The sequence below is a fragment of the Schistocerca nitens genome, chromosome 1, assembly GCF_023898315.1.
Source record: "Schistocerca nitens isolate TAMUIC-IGC-003100 chromosome 1, iqSchNite1.1, whole genome shotgun sequence".
NCBI classification, from domain to species: Eukaryota; Metazoa; Arthropoda; class Insecta; order Orthoptera; family Acrididae; genus Schistocerca; species Schistocerca nitens.
Genome location: NC_064614.1, coordinates 701,127,735 through 701,152,597, shown reverse-complemented (window position 1 = coordinate 701,152,597; position 24,863 = coordinate 701,127,735). Strand labels below are relative to the sequence as shown.

At 44.5% G+C, this 24,863-nt stretch overlaps 1 long non-coding RNA gene across 1 annotated transcript in view; it reads left to right on the top strand.

Moving 5' to 3' along the window:
• Positions 1-24,863, top strand: part of LOC126259592 (uncharacterized) — a 616,409-nt gene that overhangs the window by 271,409 nt on the left and 320,137 nt on the right. The window contains exon 3 of the long non-coding RNA XR_007546537.1: positions 3,845-3,950. This is a non-coding gene — a long non-coding RNA (uncharacterized LOC126259592). The remainder of the gene's footprint in view (positions 1-3,844; positions 3,951-24,863) is intronic.

The following is a 24,863-nucleotide window of genomic DNA, read 5'->3' as shown; positions in this document are numbered from 1 at the left end:
GCGAATATGTTGTATCTCGTATTTAATCGTGGAGGAGTTAGATGATCTGTAGAATCCCTTTTCTGTTTGGATGTTTCATTCCTGAGTTAACCAGTCCTTGTGTTATTTTCGTCATGGTCCCTTTACAGGTGTATTTTTACACAGTTTGTTTCAGTTTTGTGATCCTGTTTGTGTCGTTTTTTTGTTAATAAGAAATAAGCTAAAAACTGCAGCAAATAATATTTTTCCGTTTTCAGTGGCGAGAGCCATGTAGGATTAACTCCGATTTTTCAAATAAATAAATAAACATTAAAAAGTATCAAAAAATGGAAAAGATCAGTACCAAGTGACCGGTGTGTGGGGGGGGGGGGGGGGAGGCATCGCGACCAGACCTCGGGATTCGACGCCTACCCACCTTGTCTCCATCCAGCCTGAAGCTGACTTTGTCCGTTCTATCCTGTCGCTAAAATAAAATTAAAAAAAAAAAAGTGATAAAGCGCGTGCCTGGAGAGCGAAAGGTCGCGGCGGGATCGAATGTTGGTCGGATCACGGAATATTTCAATCTGTGTTTAATCTATCACCAGCCTTCCCCATCTCACAAGGAGACCCCGCATGGCAATCGTATTTTTTTGTGTTTATGCTACGTGAAATTAAGAACACAGACATCGATCTCCCGAAATAGTTCGATGCACTCAGCCCTTGTGACGCAAACTGAGGAGGTGCTTGATTGAGAAGTAGCGGCTCCGGTCTCGTAAACTGACATACGGCCGGGAGAACGGTATGCTGACCACATGCCCCTCTATATCCGCATCCCGTGACGCCTGTGAGCTGAGGATGACACGGCGGCCGGTTGGTACCGTTCTGCCTTCGAGGCCTGTTCGGAAGGAGTTATAGCTGGAAAAGTGATGGTAAACGTCTAATATACAGCAAAACCACAGTTACTGCTGTCTAAAATATCAGCTTCAATGCTCTTGCAGTATCTACGGCACAATTGATTGTCATTCATAAAAAAAGTTTTCATTGCCCCCTTGATTTTATCACTGTATGTAAATTTAACTTTGTAGTAATAATAATCGTTTTTTTTCGTTTCTATAGTTTCCTGCGATACATCTTTCTTTGGTTTTCAATTAATTGAAGCTGATGTCTTTCGTTACCCGTAACACTAAGAAAATAAATATTTTTACAGTATACTTCTTAGAAATTATTAACAAGGATTACTAAAATTAACCGAATTTTTCGTCGCTGGTTGGCAGAACATGACAACACCATTAAGTAGAAAACACTGTAATAGAGCCAGTAAGTTACAATGTTATACAGGGTGAGTCACCTAACATTACCGCTGGATATATTTCGTAAACCATATCAAATACTGATGAATCGATTTCACAGACCGAACGTGAGGAGAGGGGATAGTGTAATTGGTTAATACAAACCATAAAAAAATGCACGGAAGTATGTTTTTAACACAAACCTACGTTTTTTTAAATGGAACCACGTTAGTTTTGTTAGCGCATCTGAACATATAAACAAATACGTAATCAGTGCCGTTTGTTGCATTGTAAAATGTTAATTACATCCGGAGATATTGTAACCTAAAGTTGACGCTTGAGTACCACTCCTCCGCTGTTCGATCGTGTGTATCGGAGAGCACCGAATTACGTAGGGATCCAAAGGGAACGGTGATGGACCTTAGGTACAGAAGAGACTGGAACAGCACATTACATCCACATGCTAACACCTTTTTATAGGTCTTTTTCACTGACGCACATGTACATTACCATGAGGGGTGAGGTACACGTACACACGTGGTTTCCGTTTTCAATTACGGAGTGGAATAGAGTGTGTCCCGACATGTCAGACCAATAGATGTTCAATGTGGTGGCCATCATTTGCTGCACACAATTGCAATCTCTGGCGTATTGAATGTCGTACACGCCGCAGTACATCTGGTGTAATGTCGCCGCAGGCTGCCACAATACGTTGTTTCATATCCTCTGAGACTGTATGCACATCACGGTACACATTCTCCTTTAACGTACCCCACAGAAAGAAGTCCAGAGGTGTAAGATCAGGAGAACGGGCTGGCCAATTTATGCGTCCTCCACGTCCTATGAAACGCCCGTCGAACATCCTGTCAAGGGTCAGCCTAGTGTTAATTGCGGAATGTTCAGGTGCACCATCATGCTGATACCACATACGTCGACGCGTTTCCAGTGGGACATTTTCGAGCAACGTTGGCAGATCATTCTGTAGAAACGCGATGTATGTTGCAGCTGCTCGCCGACCGTGGCCCGTGTTTCTTACAACACGCAACTGAACGTCGAAGGTTTCAAGCGTCAACTTTAGGTTACAATATCTCCGGATGTAATTAACATTTTACAATGCAACAAACGGCACTGATTACGTATTTGTTTATATGTTCAGATGTGCTAACAAAACTAACGAGATTCCATTTAAAAAAACGTAGGTTTGTGTTAAAAAACATACTTCCGTGCATTTTTGTATGGTTTGTATTAAACAATTACACTAGCACCTCTCCTCACGTTCGGTCTGTGGAATCGGTTCGTCAGTATTTGATGTGGTTTACGAAATATATCCAGCGGTAACGTTAGGTCACTCACCCTGTATACTGCATTAGGTGTGCGGACGATGTGTTGTTTTTGGTTTTTGTGCGCTGATACCACTAGACAATTACATACATTCCTACAACATTTGACCTAGTAACGTACTAAAATTCTGTTGACCATTGAGCTGGGAGTCTCCTCTGTAAATTCTTTGCACCGTAATACAGACATTAGCACAAGGAGACACTTACTTAGCATTTACAGAAAAACCACAGCTACAGACACGGTAATCTCTGTGAGCTCCCAACACCCAAAAAGTCGCAAACAAGCAGTTTTCTTTGCTGAACGAATTAAACTTACTACTTTCAGTAATTGCCATACCTCTGCCCTGATAGATAACATTCTACGTAAAAATAAATCGCCTGAAATGACTTCTCTTCTCTATGCTGGGCGATAGGAACCAACCAGTATTTACAAAAAATTGGTAGACCATCCCATCTGTTGGCAAAATTTCATATAACATTGCAAGAAAGTTAAAGTTTCACATTTACACACCAGTATTTTACAATAACAACAGTATATCACAATTTTTATTAGGTAATAAAGATAAATCTCAACCTTTAGCCCGGACTTGTGTGTATAAAACCACATGCAAGCACTGTGGCGATGTATATGTTACTCAGTCACGCAGAGCTGTGACAGTTTGGTTATCGGAACTTTACAGATGCTAGAGACTAGGAAAAACAGACTAAAGCTTTGTGGAACATGTTTTAACAGAAAACCGCCCACACGATGTAGACTGTGAAGCTTTACGTACTGTTAAGAAAAGCAAACTTGATCCGACCGGAAATGTTTAAAATCAACAGACGGATGATTCAGAGTACTAGCTTAGTTTTATTGATTTACTCTGACCAGTTTCCGTTTCACAAATATTATACTGCAATTGTAAATTCAACATTATTTTTCATCTGTTGTTAAATTTAACGATATCCACATAAAAACTTTATTTTTCATTATCAGTTAAATTGAACTATTTGTACGTGATATAAAAATTTAATGCTTTCCGTTTGAAACACTCTGTATGTCATCAATATTTGTATCTTCTTTTTAAGTAATACCAGTGTACGTCACGCGTTTTTTTTTTTTATCTGTGCTTGTGACATTCGGTTGTCACTGACGATAGACTAAGAAGTTGAAAGCCAGTTCGTGACAAAATAAATAATATTTTGTAAAACACAACGAAAGTGTTTCCTGTTAGATATTATAATTACTAACATATGCCATGTTTTCTGTTGTTTCAGGTAAGCAGCCACTACTCGTTTCCGTTGGTGTGGTGCTGGCGATTTCGTTTTTGACTGTGACAACGCAATCTGACTACTTGCGAACACCGGTACTGCTTAATTCCAAGTAAGTGACATGCACTGGCTCTTGTGAAATGCACCCGATATACTTTTCTTTTTAATGCGACCTATTTCTATTACCAATAAGGAAATCGATCGGTAAAATCTAATGATGCGGATTCTACATTGGTATTAAACAACATACGTCCGTTATGTCATTATATGGTAGCAACCTAATGACGGATGTGGTATGTGTGAGATACGAATCATAAAACCATGGCAAAGCGTGGGGGTCATAAATAGTACTTGGGCATCAAATCTTCCCCTACTCGTCTGCGTAGTGAGCCTGACGTTGGACCATTCCTCTCTAGCATGTTGAAATCTGTGTAAGACAAAGCAACACCCTTGAAATGATGTACTGTAATACCCTCCTTCAGTAAAACATAACCGCTTCCGTATGACGTGCCCTGCAAGAGCCTTGACCAATTTTAAATAAACATTTTGCTTCTGATCGTAGGCAATCCATATTTCATTCAAAGTATGCATCATATATTTATATGCTGGACTCCAGTTATTGTGATATTCCGAATTTTGTAACGCACTTATTGGCAATTGGTTCAAATGGCTCTGAGCACTACGCGACTTAACTTCTGAGGTCATCAGTCGCCTAGAACTTAGAACTAATTAAACCTAACTAACCTAAGGACACCACACACATCCATGCCCGAGGCAGGATTCGAACCTGCGACCGTAGCGGTCGCTCGGTTCCAGACTGTAGCGCCCAGAACCGCACGGCCACTCCGGCCGGCTATTGGCAATTAACACAAAATTTTAGAAAATTGCGATATTTCACATTTTGTAACTGCTTTATTTGTACGATATCAGCTGGATATAATGTGTTTATTAATAGACTCATATTACTGTTACTGTTGAATAGCAGATTAATTAAGTCTAATGTAAAGGCTTAGGTTGTAGATAATGTTTTCAATAATTTTGAATCACTAATTTTATTATAAGGCAACCGGTTTCCACAGCATTATACTGTCGTCTCGACGCCATACAATATTTACAGTGTCAGTTTCCCGCAGTTACCATATCACAACTTGCTTGTCGGCTTGTAGTAATTGTAGCGACTAGAAACATTAGAAAGTTTTATGTATTAAACGGAGATGACGTGCTCTTCAAATTAACCACGTCAAATTTTATGTTAGCTTTGTGAAACACTTGTTAAAATCATGGAAAACGAAGGTACTTGTATTGGACATAAGCTTCATATTTTCGCTTTTATCGTCGAGTGACAACCATCTCCATGTGCAACAATGTTCTCGTTTGGTATAAGAACGGAATTCTAACTAGTTTTTTCGTTTCAGTGATAGGCATAATTGATGCTCCTAGGGTTTACGTTAAAATTCCGCATGATATCAGTGAAGTGCGAACAACAGCTCAGAAGCGGCGGAGGCTTTGACCTTGCTGGAGGTGTGTAATGTCTGACACGACGGAAATTTAGCACTACAGCACGACACTCACAGAACTACTGGCGTCACACCCCAATTTCAATATATTCCTTTGTTCTCCCAGTATACATCCTATAACAGCATCGACACATCATAATAAAGACAGTAAACAATACCTGGAAATCAGGTGTGTCTACGAGGATGTTAAATTTTCGTCCAGACCCTGAAAATATCAACAAACGCAGAGAAAAGTATAACCTCTTCAAAAGAAGTTAATGACTCGATCGCCATTTTTTTCTGAGACGAGAGCAGCCAGCAAATATATTGCCCGTCTGTTTCGCGGAACTCCAATATCTCGCTCTGAGCCTACACCTACACGCCCCGCTCCAAGTGTGCGCATGCGCAGTGGCGGGCACGTTGCGCGAGATCACGTACCGGGGCACAGCTGCTCGCCGACAACTTGGTCCCCCACGGGCTCTTTCCGGCTTCCTGGCCTGACTTTCTTTCCCGTAGGAAAGTTCAGTGGAACGGCGCAAGTCGTCACAAATTTCTGTTATGTCTCCCGGCGGAGTAACACGCTTTTCTTTAGGAATAATTCACCCACGTCAGCACCAGCCTTTTCAGGCAGGAAAGAAAAAAGGCGAACTCTCCGCAATCATTTCAACCTACAACTGAAGTGTGATTCCTTGCCGGCGCATGTCGCCGTTAGCAGTTTAATGTGCTCTCGTATTGTTCTCATTTTTAAGAAGATTTCGAGAGATATCAAAAGTACAGAGGAAGCATTTTACAATAGCTAACTCAATAACATTGCAGTCGAATACTGTTTCACTGGACGAAAAATAATGAAATTTAACTGCCGAAAGGCTTGCATTTATTAGAAAGTATCCATGAACACACTTTTGGAGTCCTTCAATTAACTGTCGTATCGAAGTGATTATGAAAGAGCTGTACCAATGCGAAAGTTCTGCAGTCGTTTTTAGGTTAATTTTGTATTTCTTGTCTTGGAAAGAAGATTTTTGTCCGTAGAGCTTTGAGGAGCCAATATCTGTCGCTTTTCTTTTCTCTTTTCCTTATCTTTCCCTGTGATGTCTCAAATGTCTGTGCTAACAAGCTATTGCCACCACACGAAACGCTTAAAACAATTTGATTGTCAGTTACATTCCATTTTCCCCGTCGTGTGTTAAAACTTTGATGCGATTAGGATTTGATGACGACATTACAACACCTTCCTTTTTTTTATCAGCCTTCTGACTGCTTTGATAACGCCCCCCCCCCCCCCTCCGACGAATTCCTCTCGAATGACAAATTTTCATCTTAGAGTTGCACTTTCAATTTTTGTCTTCCTCTATATGGTTCAAATGGCTTTGAACACTATGGGACTTAACTTCTGAGGTCATCAGTCCCCTAGAACTTAAAACTACTTAAACCTAACTAACCTAAGGACATCACACACATCTATGCCCGAGGCAGGATTCGAACCTGCGACCGTAGCTGTCGCACTGTTCCAGACTGTAGCGCCTAGAACCGCTCGGTCACCTCGGCCGGCTCTTCCTCTATAGTTTTTACTCGCAACAGTTCGTTTAGTTGAAAGCAACTGATACAACTGGAAGCCTGAGGATAATTATTAAGTTTAGAGATATGTATAGTTTCCGTAAATAAGGACGGCTGCAGTTCGGCTTTCCGTCGGCGTGGAGCGGAATACTGACGATACACGAGTTCTGCCGGACATCCGTAGCTGAGTGAATCAGCAGGAAACTCACTTGTATTGTCTGTTTTAAGGAAACCACGGGAAACATGTACCTGTACGGCTGGAAGGAATTCCCGGTCGTCTCTTAACAGAATGGAAGTCAGGCTAGGCGACAGGTAGCAACTGCTGAGGAGGATATCTGCACCTCAGCACCTTGAGAGCGCAGACGACATGAAAACCGCGCCTTATTCCTCGACGACACCTCTTACATGACGCAATGTTGCAACTGGAGAAAATTACGTGAACTACAGCGAAGGCAACCAACGAAAGCTGCCTTGCGATTCAGCCCGCCCCCACCTCTGCCGCTTCCCGCGACAGGTACTAATGCGCTTACGCTGAACGCCAGGGCGTAATCCAGGCACTTTGCCGGATGACTGGCGACAGTCCGTGAAATGCCGGTCGGATTTACGTGCGGTGCGTATAAATGCGACTGTGGAAATTCCCTCAGGCCCGCCGCTCGGCCGGTGCGCGGTTCGGACCGATAGGACGGTCATTGAAATACTCGCGTGCAGCCCCTGCTGACGTCTGTCTGCTATCAGACTGCGCAAATCGCTGAGCCCTATACTTACAATGTGCACACAGCGTCGTCCACCTCTTTTTATCATGTGCTCATCTTATACATAGTAACAATGCAGGGGCATGAGACGAAAAAGATAGCAATGAAAAACGAATGGCTTTTAGTACACTGGGACACTGTAGCAGGTCTACAAAAGAGACAACATAAATACTTTCGAAATCTGTAACTGAATAGTACTGAAAGTGTGTGGAACGCATACTCGTTAAGCTAACAGTAGACTAGGGGTGTACGAACGGCGAAAGGCTTGTTTGCGATACTGGGAAGCTTACAGAAATACTAAAAAATAATCAACTGGCACACACTCGATGGAAGACACACAGTATCTTTCAAGAACCACGCTGGTTAAGACAGTAGATGTGTATTCGTAAGGAGTGGCATACAAATACCTATGTGGTCACGTTCTTTTTAGGTATTCCGTGGTTTCGCTAAATTAGAGAAATGCCACCTTCAACGAGGCCTAGATTACATTCCTCGCTGGATCCTTTTCAAACAGTAAAACTGTTCTGTCTCTGATGACATCGATATTGACCATATAATTTTAGACATAACGTCTAAGGACGTACTGTGACTGATTATAAAAAAAAAAACAAAAAAAAAACATATCTTGATACAGTCCCAGTAGGATTTTTTGTTTATTCTTGGTGTCTGGTTTCGGGTAAACCATTGTGAGACTAACATGATTTTAGAAGGAAATAGAGAGCTGGCTAGTGCATTGAAACAGGACTGAAAAACGGCATCCAAGTCTGACCCGTTGTGACAGTCGATGAAAAAAAGTCTCATTCATGTCATCATTGTGCGTCAAAGTTGTCTGGCACCGTGCCACGTGTTCAGCCTTGTGGTCATCCATCAACATTGGTGGGACTCACTTAGAGGAACTTTGCACATTTTGAGATCTTCGTGCAAAATTGTGGCCGGCCGTTGTGGCCTAGCGGTTCTAGGCGCTTAAGTCCAGAACCGCGCTGCTGCTACGGTCGCAGGTTCGATTAATGCCTCGGGCATGGGTGTGTATGATGTCCTTAGGTTAGTTAAATTTAAGTAGTTCTAAGTCTAGGGGGGCTGATGACCTCAGATGTTAAGTCCCATACTGCTCAGAGCCATTTGAACAAAAGAAATGCACTATTCCGCCGGACAGCTGGGCACCATGAGTCTGGTTACAGGGTGAATCACCTAAAACTTGCACCACAAATATTGCGGAAATGGAAAACGCCGTTGATTGGCGGTTTTCACAGAATGGATTGGTTGTCAAGGGCTCATATTGTTATTAAATGTCCACAGCTCGTAGTCGTGCGGTAGCGTTCTCGCTTCCCGTTCCCGGGTTCGATTCCCGGCGGGGTCAGAGATTTTCTCTGCCTCGTGATGACTGGGTGTTGTGTGCTGTCCTTAGGTTAGTTAGGTTTAAGTAGTTCTAAGTTCTGGGGGACTGATGACCATAGATGTTAAGTCCCATAGTGCTCAGAGCCAGTTTTTGTTAGGAAATAAACAGATTGTAATAATACTTAGAAAGTGTATTTTTTGTGGAAACATGCATGTTTTCATGTGGTACAATACCTATAGACATTGACTAGAAGTAGGGTCAATTAGAATGTCAATGGCGTTTGTTGCACTATTCTAGTGCTAGTCGTTTACGAGATATCGTATTTTGAAAGAATTCCATACCAACACTTGGATGCAATACCCATGGTAGCACACAGAGAATAACAAAAGAAGAGCATCCACTAGTTAGAATAAGGAAGTCCCTCAAAGAGCCAAACAGACCATGTATAAAACTTATCTGCTGCCAATCATGATTATAGTGTAGAGGCCTGTCATAAATAAGAGTAGAACAAATGAGTAAAATACAAGCATGTGAAATGAAGTTCCTTAGGTCAGCTGTACAAAAGAGACAGAGTCAGGAATGGTTATGTAAGGAGAGACCTGCAGGTGACATTGACTACAGAGGAGAGGATGAGTGCTTTGAAACTGAAGCGCTTCGGTCATGTGGAGGGAATGCATCCGACTCAAACTCCACGCCAGTATTTGGAGATGGAGGTACCAGGAAGAAGACTAGTAGTGCAACCTATCACGGGATCGACAGACCAGGTTAAGAAAGATGTCAAGAGGAGAGGATTAACATGGGATGTCGTGGAGAGGGAAAAGCTATACCAGGACAGATACCAATGGAGGCATATCGTTCACAAAGCTCCTACCCGCCTCACTGGAAGGAAATCCTGATGATGATGGTGGTGATGATGATGAATGAGACAACTAAACATCACAGGTTGTGTTCAAAATGACCACTGGCACCGGCCTGGTAAGGAACGACTGCTGCACACGTGCTAGCACGTCAGCGGAGATGTCCGACCAGGCTGCAGCAAACGTCTTTGTCTATCATCGGGTGTAGTTGGTACGTCCTTGTGGACAGCGTCTTTCAGCTTTCCCCGCAGAAGAAAGTCTACGGGTGTCAAATCCAGGGAACGGGCCAACCAGGTCCTCTGCTTCCAGTCCAACGATATGGAAACAATTTGTGAAGAGATGCTGTAGTACTTCGTGCGCTATACGCTGAGCAGCCGTCATTTTGGAGCCGCAGTTTTCTCCTAGTCTGCAGCGGAACGTGCTCTAGCATCAGTGGAAAATGGTCTATCAGGAGGCTGCGATGCTTGTGCGTGTTCAGTGTCCCGTCTTTGAAAAACTGGCCTATGAGCTGATGCTTCACTATCCCCTACCTACCACATGTTTACACTCCAAGGACGGTGAAGTTCCACCTGATGAAGCCCATTAGTGCATGTGTCGTTGGTTTTCCTGACCATGATTGGCAAATGTGACTTCATCACTAAAGAAGATACATGATACATATGGGAGTATCCTGTAGTAATGCCCGTGTACAGAAGTTAACACGATTCTCGTAAACGATTCCTCGCAGCTCTCAAAGGAGAGAGGTGTGATAGGAATGGAAGCCATGTCGACGAAGAATGCTTAGGTAACTTGCTTGACTCATACCACTTACTCGTGCGATTGCGGGAGCTGACGTACGGGTCAACCGCAACAGCAGCAAGAACAGTAATTTCCTCCTCTTCTGTCGTCACTTGTTTCCGTCTGTTACGTTGTGCTGATGCTGCACTACCACTTTCATGTAACTGGTTGAAGAGGTTGATAAATAATTGCCGAGATCGATAACGTCTATTGGGATATCTTTCCGCATACGCCGTAGAAGAACGAACTGTATTCTTCCTACATTTTGCACATACCATGAGCATATCGACTTTTACTCCACTCACGACCTGCTGCTTGGACTGTTACACAGTAAGCCGGCCGGAGTGGCCGAGCGGTTCTAGGCGCTACAGTCTGGAACCGCGTGACCGCTACGGTTGCAGGTTCGAATGCTGCCTCAGGCATGGATGTGTGTGATGTCCGTAGGTTAGTTAGGTTTAAGCAGTTCTAAGTTCTAGGGGACTGATGACCTTAGAAGTTAAGTCCCATAGTGCTCAGAGCCATTTCAACCATTTTGTTACACAGTATCCTCAAGGAACACACAAGCACACTGTAAGCAAACATAACATCCTACCTAGCAACTACGCATGTTGAATGGCACAAACAAGTGTCGGTATAGAAAATTTGCACAATGCGATATCTCGTAATCGGCTCACGCTAGACTCTTGCAACAAACACCACTGATATTCTAATTCACCTTACTTTTAATTTATTAATGTCCATAGGCTTTGTTCCATTTAGAAAAGTGTGTGTCTGCACAAAAAAATACACTTTCAGAGCATTATTATTATCTTTGTATTGGCTAACATTACGAGCCCCTGACCGCAAATTTTCTGTGAAAAACCGTACATTGATAGCAGTCTGCAGCTCGCGGTCTAGTGGCTGGCGTTGCTGCCTCTGGATCACGGGGTCCCGGGTTCGATTCCCGACCGGGTTGGGGATTTTCTCTGCCCGGGGACTCGGTGTTTATGTTGTCCTCATCATTTCATCATCATCATTCGTGACAGTGGCTAGACCGGATTGTGTAAAAATTGAACTGTGTCGAAATTGGGATTTTGTACGGTCGCTGATGACCGCGCAGTTGAGCGCCCCACAAACCAAACATCATCATCACCATCATCATCATTATTAGTTCCACTTTGCATTTCTGCAATACCTGCAGTGCAAGTGTTAGCTGATTCACTCTGTGTAATCAAAATTGTGTACCGACATTCAGCTATAGATGAATCAGCAAAGTTTGGATACAGTAGTAGCATTATTCAAATGGTTCAAATGGCTCTCAGCACTATGGGACTCAACTGCTGAGGTCATAAGTCCCCTAGAACTTAGAACTACTTAAACCTAACTAACCTAAGGACAACACACACATCCATGCCCGAGGCAGGATTCGAACCTGCGCGGTTCCAGACTGTAGCGCCAGAACCGCTCGGCCACCAGCGGCCGGCATTATTCTATGAAATTACACAGATATCACAAGTTTAAATTATCCATATTTCGTTTGACGATGAGCTGACCATATTGGTTAGGAAAGGTGGCAGTTTAAAACGGAAACTATGTCTGTCATTTTGTGCAGCCGGTTATTCGTAAAGGATTTTAATACGAGAATTTTCTGTTCAGTTACCTGGCTGTTTGGATTAACAGAACTAAACTGCTCCGCTCTTATGCTCGTGTGGAATGCGATTCATAAAAATTGCACAGCCATGGCACTCGCTTTTTAATTTGTACGTATCTGATATGAAAGGTAACTAGAGAAATAAAAACCGAGCGAGTAATATGAAATTGTTTCGCTCGCCTCTTCGTGTAGCTGGTACCACTAACGGAACGCCGCGAGCAATTTCGCCCTCGCTGGCGTCTCTCGGCTGTGGGAGCAATTGTGACTGCAGAAGTAGCTTTCGGGAGCGAAGGTGAACGCGGCGGGCTGCTCTGAGCTCCAACGGCAGGTAGGACAGCCAGCAGGTGTTGTCGGCGTCTGTTGCCTAACCCGTGGGCCGAGAGCAAGGTGTAGCGCGGGTGGGGAGCTTTGGGTGGGGGTGGGGGCAGCGCGGGCGGCTGAAACTTGGCCGGCAGTTCGAGGCTCCGCCGTCAGCGCCAGCTGAGTGCCCCGGGCTCCACAAAGACGCCGGCCTGCCTTTCAGCGGCGCCACGCCATCCACTCGCGATACCTTGTCTCGACTGGCACTCAGCCCGCCAGTTTTCTGTTATTCCTGTGTCGCAGCGCGGTCTCGCTTATTCTGCGGCAGCAGCTCCACCGCACGCTGGAATGAAATCGTTCTAAGGGCTGCGGAGTTTTGACGTCTCCTTGTGTCGTTTGTTAACAGTTGCTTTCTGGAATCCCGCACCCTGCCTCGCCATTATACACTCCTGGAAATGGAAAAAAGAACACATTGACACCGGTGTGTCAGACCCACCATACTTGCTCCGGACACTGCGAGAGGGCTGTACAAGCAATGATCACACGCACGGCACAGCGGACACACCAGGAACCGCGGTGTTGGCCGTCGAATGGCGCTAGCTGCGCAGCATTTGTGCACCGCCGCCGTCAGTGTCAGCCAGTTTGCCGTGGCATACGGAGCTCCATCGCAGTCTTTAACACTGGTAGCATGCCGCGACAGCGCGGACGTGAACCGTATGTGCAGTTGACGGACTTTGAGCGAGGGCGTATAGTGGGCATGCGGGAGGCCGGGTGGACGTACCGCCGAATTGCTCAACACGTGGGGCGTGAGGTCTCCACAGTACATCGATGTTGTCGCCAGTGGTCGGCGGAAGGTGCACGTGCCCGTCGACCTGGGACCGGACCGCAGCGACGCACGGATGCACGCCAAGACCGTAGGATCCTACGCAGTGCCGTAGGGGACCGCACCGCTACTTCCCAGCAAATTAGGGACACTGTTGCTCCTGGGGCATCGGCGAGGACCATTCGCAACCGTCTCCATGAAGCTGGGCTACGGTCCCGCACACCGTTAGGCCGTCTTCCGCTCACGCCCCAACATCGTGCAGCCCGCCTCCAGTGGTGTCGCGACAGGCGTGAATGGAGGGACGAATGGAGACGTGTCTTCTACATCCAGCATCTCTACGATCGTCTCCATGGGAGAATAGCAGCCTGCATTGCTGTGAAAGGTGGATATACACTGTACTAGTGCCGACATTGTGCATGCTCTGTTGCCTGTGTCTATGTGCCTGTGGTTCTGTCAGTGTGATCATGTGATGTATCTGACCCCAGGAATGTGTCAATAAAGTTTCCCCTTCCTGGGACAATGAATTCACGGTGTTCTTATTTCAATTTCCAGGAGTGTATAATAGGCGAGTTGTTTTTTGGCCCTGTTACAAGGAAACGGGTGACGCTGGATTGTTACAAACAAACTACTGCCGGCCGGAGTGGCCGTGCGGTTCTAGGCGCTACAGTCTGGAGCCGAGCGGCCGTACGGTCGCAGGTTCGAATCCTGCCTCGGGCATGGATGTGTGTGATGTCCTTACGTTAGTTAGGTTTAATTAGTTCTAAGCTCTAGGCGACTGATGACCTCAGAAGTTAAGTAGCATAGTGCTCATTGCCAGTTTTGAAACAAACTACTTATTCAGAATGAGATTTTCACCCTGCAGCGGAGGGTGCGCTGAAATGAAACTTCCTGGCAGATGAAAACTGTGTGCCGGACCGAGACTCGAACTCGGGCTAAGCCATGTCTTCGCAGTATCCTTTCTTCCAGGAGTGCTAGTTCTGCAAGGTTCGCTGGAGAGCTTCTGTGAAGTTTGGAAGGTAGGAAACGAGATACTGGCAGAAGAGAAGCTGTGAGGACGGGGCGTGAGTCGTGCTTGGGTAGCTTAGATGGTAGAGAACTTGCCCGCGAAAGGCAAAGGTCCAGAGTTCGAGTCTCGGTCCGGCAAACAGTTTGCCAGGAAGTTTCAAACTACTTATTGCACGAAAGGGTCACCTCTAGGACCTATCACCTAGGCAGGGAGGGTCAAGAACTCGTCTGGCATGCGGTGCTCGTACGCGTGTGCTAGGGATGGCGGTTATCGCTGAAACAACCAGTTCCCGATCATGTCGTTGTGTGTGTGTGTGTGTGTGTGTGTGCGTGTGTGTATGTATGTGCGTGCATGTGAATTTCTAAGGAACTAAACTGCTGAAGTCATCGGTCCCTAGACTTAAACACTAACTTATGCAAGAACAGCGCACACACACACACACACACACACACACACACACACACACACACACCCGAGAGAGGTCTCGAACTTCCGGCGGGAGGGTCCGCGCAATCCGTGACAGGTCGCCTGTAACCGCGCGACATATCGTTTTTTTACGCCAGTTCAACCTGACTGTTGAAACCACTGATAATAAAACAGTTTCTAAAATAATCGACTTTCGGTTTTTATTCCTGTTATTTTCAGTAATAAACTTAAAAATCGAACAGAGATCGAAAAACTCTGACTCTTGCCATTTCAAGATACATAGATTCAAAACATTATATTAAATAGGAGCCGGACCGTGTGGCCGAGCTGTTCTGGGCGCTACAGACTGGAACCGCGCGACCGCTACGGTCGCAGGTTCGAATCCTGCCTCGGGCATGGATGTCTCTGATGTCCTTAGGTTGCTTAGGTTTAAGTAGTTCCAAGTTCTAGGGATATGATGACCTCAAGTGTTAAGTCCCATAGTACTCTGAGCCATTTTAACCACTTGAATTAAATAGGAAAAATAAAAGGAGATTAGTGCGCCCACCGTACGCTGCTTTTCTCGAAAAGTGTCAAGTGGTTGACTACCACTTCTCCTACTGATTGTAATTTTTTGAAACTCTGTTCAAAAAATCGTGTTGTACTTTGGGATCAGCTCACTGTTTCCACATAATGAGTAGTCAGTGCTAAGGGGTGAAAACTGAGGTTGAAGAACAACTTTTACGTGTTAATTTGCCCGTTTTCAAGGGTTATAAGTGGATAAAGGCATTTTATATAGACAGAGGGAGTAGATCAACTGCTTTCTGTTTTTGTTGTAACTATCACTGAACTGTAAAGTTTTAATTTTCTCCATATATTAAGTCACGAGTTTGTTCTGGTTTCCCCCGTTTTTAGTCTTTTTAAAGCAAATGGAACGCTGTGATTCAGTGATATCGCACTTCGTAAAATACTTACAGGTTAGGACAGTGCGATCCTCCAATTGAGAAAACTGATGTCCGGCGACGACAGTGAGGAAGTACTGCACAGACCAGATGCGACAAATCTTGGCCGGCCGAAGTGGCCGTGCGGTTAAAGGCGCTGCAGTCTGGAAACGCAAGACCGCTACGGTCGGAGGTTCGAATCCTGCCTCGGGCATGGATGTTTGTGATGTCCTTAGGTTAGTTAGGTTTAACTAGTTCTAAGTTCTAGGGGACTAATGACCTCAGCAGTTGAGTCCCATAGTGCTCAGAGCCATTTGAACCATTTGAACAAATCTTGCACATTCCGTACCATCTGCTAGGCCACCCTACATGGTAACAGGCACATTATTGTCTCAGCAATGCTGTGCTAATTCTTACGCCATGTGTTTGTTACTCGTTTCAGTCAGGACTGTTATTATTAAACCAATTTATAACAAGCATTATTTCAATGCAATGCAAATTTTGCGAATAAAAATTGCCCGTTGTTTAAAAAAGTTTTATTTAAAAACGAAATATTTTAGCACTGCGGCTATGGCTCATTCATATTTCGTTGTTTTTACCCAGTTATTAATAAAAAATAAAAACCCCTGTTATAACTGAGACCAAAAAAATACCGATAAATGCCGTTTATTTAGAACTAAAATGCTGGTATCTGTTTTAACTGGTACTTTTTCCCATCCCTACGCTTGACAACTCCTGCGCATTGCCCCAACATTATTCATTACGTGAGTTCAGTTGGCCCTGTTCAGGACAACGGGTGAAGCTGGCTCATTAGAAACAAACTACTTATTCCAGAATGAGATTTTCACTCTGCAGCGGAGTGGTAGGAGACGAGATACTGGCAGAAGTAAAGCTGTGAGTACCGGGCGCTAGTCGTGCTTGGGTAGCTCAGTTGGTAGATCACTTGCCCGCGAAAGGCAAAGGTCCCGAGTTCGAGTCTCGGTCGGGCACACAGTTTTAATCTGCCAGGAAGTTTCAAACTACTCATTGCTCGAAAGGTTCGACACTAAGATATACCACCAAGAACTCGGCTCGTGTGCAGTGCTCGTATGCACGTGTGCCAGTCTCTCTCGTCCTGGTGCACACATTCCCCCTCTACCACGCCACATCTGAAACGTCCCCTTTTAACAATTTTACGAGACTGTGCTTAACCTGACGCACAATATTTTTAGCGCAACGCAATCTGACTTTCAAAATTCCCTAAAAAAGAATGGCCCTGACTAACATTAAACTATACCTTTCACAAATCACTTACCTCACAAAAATCTTCGCTGCTCAAGCTACTGCAATACAGCGAGCGCCACTACTGCCAGCTAAATAAAAGATTCAAACTACGGAAGGCACTAACTACTGATAGGGATAGTTAGCAAATGAAAGATATTAATAGAGAACAAACAATGTATTTATCTTGATATCATCATATATAAAGCAGTTCATGACAAATTTCAAAACTCCGCCATCTCTCTCCACACATCCACCACTGCTGGCGGCTCACCTCCAACTGCGCAACGCTACGCGCTGTTCGCAGCCAGCTGCCTAACACTACAATGGCGAGTATTACAACAATGCAAAGCAGCCACAGGCTGCACACAGCACAGCCAGTGATTTTCATACAGAGGTGGCGTTACTAATAAAAAAACCTAAACAGCCTACTTACACATCGTCTGAGCGCAAAGAGAGGGAAGTGGTAGGGAAGGACTGCAAAAGAGCCATATGCGGCTTTCTTTCACAGTTCAAAACAATATAGACCACAACCTAAAAAAAATTCCGTACGGTTTAGTTATTTTTCGGGTGCTGAAGACATAATAAAATTTATATCTGGCTCAAACTGTCGATATACATAGAGACGCAGATAGTTTGGCTGATTTTCGTCACTCACGTAGGTACATAATCATGGGTTGTTTAATTTCACAGTAGAAAAACCTTTCATGCACAAATGTTGTACGAAACATAAGTATGACTTTCCAACCTTATTATGGAGATGTGAAAACTCTTCCTGAGGAAAACGACATAGAAGCCCTGAAGAGGAATTACATTGCAGATCGATCAGTTCCATCTGTAAATGCACATGAGCAGTCTCGACTGAAATGGGAAGAGATCTCGAAAACAGCTCAAAAACGTATGTGAGACTGGCAGTGTCCGCAAACGTTTAGAAAGCTATTCCCGGAATTCTTGCAACGCCATAATGGATTGTTCAAAATTCGCTACTTCTTTAGCGCCAGTGAGCCTGCGGAAACTGACGGTGTTCCTTGTCAGAAGTGGTGCCTCCCACAATCCGGTTTCCTTTTTAAATGCATCTGCTTTTTCCCTTAAATCACAAATAAGCTGCTTCTCACCTTGCAGTCTTAACGAGGACAGTCTGCTGTCAGCTTTATTTAAACTGCAAGGTCTGCAGTCCATTCCAGATATTCTAATTTTCGTTCTTGTTTTCCTTTTTCCTTCAGAGATTTAGCAGTTGTGGGTCATTTTACGGAACTTTTGCGCACGCGCAAGTGGCGTGACGTACTTTCTTTACGGGCCAAATACGCGGGGATTTTACAAACGACGTGCACTGTTCACGGTGCGCGCAGTTATCTTTTACTACTCAACTACAAGTTTACGTCAATGACACGAGGTGGTAGCAAACAGCAGCAAAGTTTTCTTCTTGTTCGCTTGGCGTAAACTCCGCTAAACGGTAGCACAGTCCTCAGAGATGCCAATTCACTTGTTGTATAGTAAAATTACATCAGACATCAGTATAAATTCGTTATAGCTATACAGTTAGTAAAACCTGTTTTGTGGCATTCTGAATGAGGTACAGTATGTTAAGGTTTAGATTTTATCTATATGAGGCGCTGAAAACCATAAAGCACAGACTGATGACCTCAGCAGTTAAGTCGCATAGTGCTCAGAGCCATTTGAACCATACAGCACATCACCATCGATTGTGAGACTGTAGCATTTGTTCTTGCTTCTGTCATCTGTTGATCTCATGCTGTGTCAGGTTTAGCTGTGCTATGGGCCCACATCGTATATATGAACATTCAAGAAAACCTCTTGTATCTCTGGTATTCACTTAAGTGTGTGATCGACGACGGTACGCTTTTGGCCCTTACGGTTCTGAGCGCCTGATCTGTATTCTAGTCAAGTGACCATGGTGGTAGACAGTAGGCCCTACAACTTGACTCTAGTCATTTCCGTAAACTGCAGTTTGAGTTTGGAGTAAGTTCTTTACTGTGCAGGAATCGGCTTTCGTGAGCAGTCGCTCTGAGGCGTCTTGTCACGGTCCGCGCGGCTCCCCCAGTCGGAGGTTCGAGCCCTCCCTCGGGCATGGGTGTGTGTGTGTGTGTGTGTGTGCGTGTGTTGCCCTTAGCATAATTTAGTTTGAGTTAGATTAAGTAGTGCGTAAGGTTAGGGACCGATGGCCTCAGCAATTTGGGTCCCATAAAATCTTACCACAAATTTCCAATTTCGTGAGCAGTCTCGCAATCAACTCTGTTGAATCTGTTTTAAGAGCTAACAGAAAAGAGTAAAAGCAAGAGTTAGGACAAAGGTACTAGGGCCTCCCAGAACAGATCCGTTGACTGACAATGTGACGAAATGAAATAAGCGTGACTAAAAGCGAAAATTTAACGAAGAAGGATATAGTAAACGTAAGTTGTCGTTGGTTGCAACGTAAAAATATCTAATTTTCCGCCCCGAAGTTAATTCGTTAACTGATACATATTTTAGGAATCTCGTACATTTGTCTGAAAGAATAAAAAAACCTCGAAATCTCCTATTTACATAAAAATGCGAACTGGAGAGTAGCGAAAGCTTAAACATTATTTCATTCTTGCCCTAAACTCTATTTAACTATGTACAAGTAAACAGAATTCCACAAAACCAATTCATTCCTTTTTCGGATACGTTATGCATATTATGGTTCAAATTGCTCTAAGCACTATGGCACTTAACATCTGAGGTTATCACTCCCCTAGACTTAGAGCTACTTAAACCTAACTAACCTAAGGACATCACAGACATCCATGCCCGAGGCAGGATTCGAACCTGCGACCGTAGCAGCTGCTCGATTTTGAATGAGCGGGAGAAATCTAAGCGTGCAACGTATTTGAGAAATAACTGTCTGCAGTTAGTAATAGTAATAAGGATGCATAGTTGTTTGATAGCATAGAGATACACTGAAGTGCCAAAGAAACTGGTATAGGCATGCGAATTCAAATGCAGAGATATGTAATCAGGTACAATACGGCGCTGCGGTCGGCAACCCTTGTATAAGACAAGTGTCTGGCGCAGCTGTTAGATCGGTTACTGCTGCTGAAATGGCAAGAGTTTAGTGAGTTTGAACGTTGTGTTGTAGTCAGGGACGTGAATGGGACACAGCATCTCCGAGACAGCGATGAAGTGGGAATATTCCCGTAGCGTATCGTGAATATCAGGTAAAACATCAAATCCCTTACATCGCTGCGGCCGGAAAAAGATCCTGCAAGAACGGGACCAACAACGACTGAAGACAATCGTTCAGGATGACAGAAGTGCAACCCTTCCGCAAATTGTTGCTGATTACAGTGCTGGGACATCAACAAGTTTCACCGTGCGAACCATTCAACGAAACATCATCGATATGGGCTTTTGGAGCCGAAGACCCATTCGTGTATCCTTGATGGTTGCAGAACACAAAGCATTACGCCTCCCCTGAGCCCGTCAACACCGACAGTGGACTGTTGATGACTGGAAATATGTTGTCTGGTAGGACGAGTCTCGTTTCAAACTGTATCGAGCGGACGAACGTTAAGGGTATGGAGACAACATCATGAATCCGTGGACCCTGCTTGTCAGCAGGGGACTCTTCAAGCTAGGGGAGGCTCTGTAATGGCTTTCGGCGTGTGTGGTTGGAGTGATATGGGAACCCTGATGTCTAGATACAACTCTGACACGTGACACGTACGTAAGCATCCTGTCTGATTACCTGCATCCATTCATGTCCATTGTGCATTGCGACGGACTTCAGCAATTGCAGCAAAATAATGCGACACCTCACACGTCCACAATTGCTTGAGTGGCTCCAGGAACACTCTTCTGAGTTTAAACACTTCCACTGACAACCGAACTCCCCAGACATGAACGTTATTGAGCATATGTGGGTGCCTCGCAACGTGCTGCAGAAGAGGTCTCCACCCCCTCGTACTCTTACCGACTTAGGGACAGCCATGCAGGATTCATGGTGTCAGTTCCCTCCAGTACTATTTGAGACATTAGTCGAGTCCATGTCACGTCGTGTTGCGGCACTCCTACATGCTCGCAGGGGGCCCTGCACGATATTAGGCATGTGATCCAGTTTCTTTGGTACTTCGGTGTAGATGCAGATTCTGGTCACTCGGTGCCAGTCCGCTTTTCCTCCAGCTCTTAACACCTACCTTCCGTTACCTGCTCAGCGAACGACGGAATGCTGCACTCCAGCTGGTATGGCATAGTCACTTTCTCTTGGCATTAACAAAAACAACTCACGCAGAGGTTTGTACACCAGGAATAAGTAACACCCTCCTCTACTACAAAAAAAAGTTTGGTGTACAGTAGCAACAATACAAACACAAAGCTGAATGCGCCACACACCATAATTCACGAAGCATATGCTGTACCTGCTAAGTCCTATCAATAATAATCAGTTTTTCTGAATGAACTACTTCTACTTCTCCCAGCCTTCAGTGCTTGAGACAAGTTTAATCCACTTATGCTAGAAAACTGCGTCTTACGTCCAGTTTCCTCCGTTCGAATGCGTACGCCAGAACTCGCCGCACGCTTCACTCCGGCCTTGCAGTGGATGACCTGCAGTTTCACCGGACGTTCGGCAGCCCCAGCGCTACAGTGGTCGGACTGGACGATTATGCACTCCAGCGAATCAATCTACCTCTTACTGTATCAAAATTAAAATATTAATTGATCCAAAAGTCGGTTTGAAATGCGGTTTACACCAGTCGACTGGAAATAAAACGGAACACATAGGTAGGAGGTGTCTCACTTTCAATTTTATTCTCTTACTCTGCTTATTCCATTACATGACCTTAGCTTTAGGAAATCAGTGTGGTCAATGATAACGGATCACTGCCACAGCTAACGCTATTTGAATGATACTTGTAGATTGTAGCCACAGAGAAGAGTATATTTCAATAGCCAGGTGAGTTACATGCAATTTGGATTCCTACTTTACGCCAGCGGGGTATTTTTAAGCGATAGCTAGAACACCAGCCAGAGATATCACTTATTCCACTTCACAGGACGAATGGTGATGCCCTATATAACCTATAAACTCGAAGCCCCCTTAAACTTTCTGTGCAGTTGGCAAACGATCTCTGAAGATGTTTTCTGCAAGTGAAGACGAAATGATAGTGAGCAGTTTCATACATCAGCCACGGCCTGTTAGCCCGGAAGTTTTAACTGCAGTGAACGCCGACCATAAAAATCTTCAATGTATCGCTTGACCCTGAGTTTTACAATAATTTGTGTTTCTACGGCTATACGTGTTTTGTAGATAAAGCCTTACTGGCGGCAATGGTGAATGTCAGGAGTCGGCGTGACACGACTGTACGCGTAGCCACTGCATTTAATCTTCACAGAGCTAAAAAGGCACCAGATACACAGCTTATAGCGTTATATGTCGTGACATTGCGGTTCCTTGTTTGACCTATGCATGGAAGAGGCGATATCCTGTAACTGTGCGGCCACAGGAAGCAGGTCCGTTTATAGCGCATTACGCTCTGAACACGCAATCGCGGCAGAGAAAGTTGCACATCAAGTAGAAGTGCCTTGCGAAAGGTGAGGAACTCGGGGTGCATGTGATAAAGCGTTCACTGCTACAGAACAGGTTTTAACAACAGCAAGCTATAAGGTCGCCGCAGAGAGCCTTCGGGAAGATAGTCAATAATAGCGTTCCTTCCAGCTTCTCTACTTCCAGCGAAGCTGTATCATTGCTTTAGCAGGGGAATATTGAACATTCCGACACCCCTATGCTACGATCAGAAAGACATGACAATTAACATTATATTACATTCACTGTCTCTGCTAACTCACAACCAAACTGTGGCCTTCCAACTTTCTAACCTACGCTACAGATCAGTCTTATCTACACCTATCTCTACACTTACATACATACTACTCAAGTCACTGTACGGTGCGTGGCGGAGATTAGCCTTTAGCACTACTAGTCTTTTCCTTTACCGCTACCGTCACATACGAGTGAGGAAAAAACAACTGTCCATACGTCTCCGTATGAGCCCTAATTTCTCGCACCATCGCGGTCCTCACGCCCCTATGTGTGCGGCCGGCAGTAGGATCGGTCTGGAGTCAGATCCAAATGCTGTTTCGCAAAATTTTTCTCAGTTGTGTTCCTCGAAAGAAACGTAGCCTTCTTTCCAGGGATTCCCATTTGAGTTCCCGAAGCATCTCCGTAATACCTGCCTGTTGTTGGAACATACCAATAACAAATCTAGCAGCACGCCTATGAATTTCTTTGATTTCTTCTGTAATCCGACTTGGTGCAGATGCCGAACACTCCAACAGTGCTCAAGAACAGGTCACACCAGCGTCCTATATGCGATCACCTTTGCAGATGAACCACACTTTCCTAAAATTGTCCCACGAAACCCAAGTCGACAATTCACCTTCTCTACCACAATCCTCACGTGCTCGTTCTATTTCACATCGCTTTGCAAACGTTACGTCCAGTAATTTAAACGATATGACTGTGTCAAGCAGGGTACTACTAATGCTGTATCCGAACACTACACGTTTGTTTCTCCTACTCGTCCGCATTAAGTTCCACCAAGTAATAAAGAAGAAAATAATTATCTTCGACGTTCATTACCATCTCTGACTGCGTACGTATAACGTCACGAAGGCTTTACGCTACGGCTGAAAGCCAACATGCGGTCTCTGAACATTCAGCCGATCCAGCTGAAGTGGATTTCTATGGAATACACCAGCTAATTATCTAGAACTAGACCTTCTGTCTTGACACCAGCGACCCCAACTCTTCATGTATTTTCATCACTTCTGCGTTTCGGTCATCATGAAAATCCCTTGCCAAGGTTTGTTGTTGATTCAAGTGACAGACTAAAGCTATGAGCTACACCAGTGGAGAAGGAAATTGAAGCTGTGAGTCACATTGCCAGCCGCGGTCGGATGACTCTGCTAATATAGCGTTAACAGCTAAGGGCATACATTGTGGGCCTCTGAGATACACTTTCTGTTTTTTACTTGTAAGGACACTTTTCAATAGTAACACTAATAACCATCTTTTGAGGATATAGGTAGCAATACAAAAGGTCGATATTCAGAAGACAAAGGTTATCTTGATTTGGATAGAAGTTTATTGCGCATGCATTGTCAGTGAAAAGCTGGATGCTCTAACGAAGGCGAGAGCAATGCGGCAAAGTTCAGTCAACTGCCATTCAGCGTTAAGATGTATTTCAGAACAAAATGGAAGCACCTGTTGGAAGTGTCCTACCGCAGGAGGATGGGCACATTGACAATTGCTTGGCTACTACGCTTTAATCATGGGAACTTAGGCCAGCCTAATAGCAACTTTGGTGCTATTGAAGAGGTTAATGAAATTTCTGTTGGAGGCCTACTGCGATGTCAGATTGTTGAAAATTTTATTGTTGACATATGCCGTCTCCACGTGTTGTAAGACAACAATGACGTACATAGACTTTCAAATAAGATGCTAGGAGGAAGAGTTTTGCGTACGGTAGTGTGTTTTATGTATTTCGAATCGACTTTAGAGAAATATTATGACGTTTTATATGTTTTACAGGGACTGGCAAGTTAATATTTCGTAATTTTACAATTTTGTGTGTGTGTGTGTGTGTGTGTGCACGAGGATTACAGCAGCTGAATAAATGGCCCAGGCTTCAAGTCTGACCCGTCACTCAATTTTAATCCGTATATTAAGCGTCAGTATCACCACACATAACAAGTGAATTAATATTTCAGTCCAAAATATACTCCAATTGAAAACTGCTTAAACACATACAAGCCCGCATCTCGTGGTCGTGCGGTAGCGTTCTCGCTTCCCACGCCCGGGTTCCCGGGTTCGATTCCCGGCGGGGTCAGGGATTTTCTCTGCCTCGTG